This window comes from Hirundo rustica, chromosome 5, assembly GCF_015227805.2.
Source record: "Hirundo rustica isolate bHirRus1 chromosome 5, bHirRus1.pri.v3, whole genome shotgun sequence".
Classification (NCBI taxonomy): domain Eukaryota; kingdom Metazoa; phylum Chordata; class Aves; order Passeriformes; family Hirundinidae; genus Hirundo; species Hirundo rustica.
The window spans coordinates 42,325,761-42,328,313 of record NC_053454.1 but is presented as its reverse complement, the minus strand read 5'-3'; positions in this window follow the sequence as shown (position 1 = coordinate 42,328,313).

Genomic DNA, 2,553 nt, shown 5'->3' with positions numbered 1-2,553 from the left:
AAATTTCATCAAAATATATTTTTAAAAATTTATTTACAATTTTAAAATTCTAAATCAGAGTTTTGGGGGGGGGGGGGAAGCATAAAAATATTCTCATCACTATCCATCATTACTAGTGTAAGTAATATATGCTTACCTGTGTCAATGAACCAATAAGAATTGTATCAATAAAGCCTTTTAAAAGACCAAACAAAACCCCTAAAACAACAAACCGACCAAACACCTCTACAGACTATTCTTTTTATAGACTTTATACTGATATTATTTTTACAAGTGTATTTTGTTTTAACCCAATGAAACACAGCTAAATTTACACTGGAGCAATCCAAAGCAGAGCAGTGTCTGCATGCCTGTAGACTGAGCTCTCTGTGTACTCTGGCGGGATTTTGTTCATCTGAGCACAGGCACAAAATGTTTTATGGTAGGCAGTTCAGAGGAAAAATAAAACCTTCTGAAACACTTTGTCTGTCAGTTACACTTTCTTCTCCCTGAGCCAGTCACCAGAGGAGGCGCTGACTTTTCTTACAATCTCTCCTCCTGAACAAGATAAATTGAAACATCTCTTTAGTACACAGAGGGCAAATCCAAGGGAAACAAACCTTTTCCTCTTCCTATACTATACAGAATTTTTAATGCAAATCAATCTGAGATACATCTATTTTCCCATAATAGGATGGGATTTTTTTGCTTGTTTGTTTGGGGGTTATTTATTTTAATTAAAATAAAAATGAAACCTGTGTGGTTTGCAACTATATTTCAGAGGTCCTTTGCTGCCCTCATGTGTTTCACGGGAAACATAACCCTTGAAGTCTACATAGAAAAAAAAATCGGCTTCTCAAATCAAGATTCCATCTGTTTGAAAACCGCATAGTCTATAGAAATAATAAGCAAAAGATAGCTGAAAGTTTATCTCTTTGTCCTACTAAAGCTAGGTTGGCTGGTTGAAAATTTAATGACTATATACTAAAAATAAGAAAAACTATTCAGCTCGAGATAATCATAATCCTGGAACAATAGATTTCAAGGGCAGCAGGCCGATTCAGATAAAGTTGATCACGTTAGACTGATGGAAAATCTTAAATTTTAAATGAAAAGTATCTTTTTAAATAAAGCATAATTTCAGCATCTTTCTGTTGCTTACACTAACTGGCAAAGTAACTTCTTTCCTGTTCCATTATACTGTACCATAAGGAATAAAACCCTGTGACTGCTGCATTAATGCTTCTGTTCCTGCCTCAACCTGTACATCCAAAGCCGTGGTGACCATAGCAAGCTGTCCTTTGACAACACTCCTGCCGGACAGCACACCCTGCACGTCTCACGAGGGCCTCAGTGCCCAGTCACAGTGTGATGGAATTTTGCCTCAGAATTTGGCTGCTAAAGTTCAAACCATCCTTGAAAAGGTTTCACCATTCAGTTCTTTTTCCTATTCAGTTCCTGTGCTGATCCCAGACTTCAGTCTGTCAATACGAGTTTGTAATAAATTCTAATAACATCTCTAATGCCAGTCCTGGGTTTACAGTGATAAACGGTATCAGAATAAAGAATAACCAATAAAATCTGCCCCGCTAACAAGCTCATCCATCCACTGGCTGTAAGGCAAAAATAGCCTTCCCTGTAACAAAACCAGTGGCAGTTCAGCCAATCCCCCAAGAGCCGTTCCACGGGAGGAGGGCAGAGGCAGAGCTGGATCGCGATCCCTGCAGGTTCGTTCCCCAAGCATGGCACTGCCAGGGGTGCTGCGGGCACTACAGGACAGGGCACCTGGGCCTTCAAGTTGTGTCGACAAGAGGGTGCGTGGGGGAAACAGCAGAGAGAACTGAAACATACAGCACGTTTGAAGCATACAAATATTCTTTTTACAGGCTCTGCGTAAAAATGCCTGGTGGTGGAAATTAGCCAGGAGGGTTCTGTTAACTCATAGTGGCCTAATGGAGCTTTTAAAAGCTGAACACTGAGCTGCGTACTCAACTACCGGCACGACCAATTTCTGCGGAAAGTCATGGTTTCTCTCCGTGTGTTCTTTCAGCGCAAGCTCTCTCACTGGGACGCAGTGGCTGCGAGCACCGCCTGCGCAGCACCGGGCAGCTCTGCCCTCCGCACTCTCCCTTCCCTTGCTAAACCCTGCGTTCCTGCTGCTTCTCTCTCCTACTGGCAGCCCCGCTTGCAGGTACCTACTAACTTTCCTCTCGAAATCTATAACCTGGCAGATACCTGAACCCTCCGCACCCCTTCGCCCCTCCTTTGCAGCCCTGCGCCCCTGGCCCGAGTCTCCCACACGGAACAGCATCTCTGGAAACACGGCTTTGCTCAGGGGCCGCTGAGCACCCTCAAACACAGCCCGAGCTCGGCGAACATCCCCCGGGAGCGCGCAGGAGCGGCGGTGCCGGGCGGGCTCTCCTCGCTGCCCCCCCTGGCCCCGCCCCGCGGGAAGCGGCAGCGGGCGCAGCCTCCGGCCGGGGGCCGGGAAGGAAGGAAGGTTCAGCCCTTTTCCCCTCGGGACCCGACGTTCCGCCGGCGGGGGTGCGTGCCCGTGCCCGGGCCCGGCCCGCC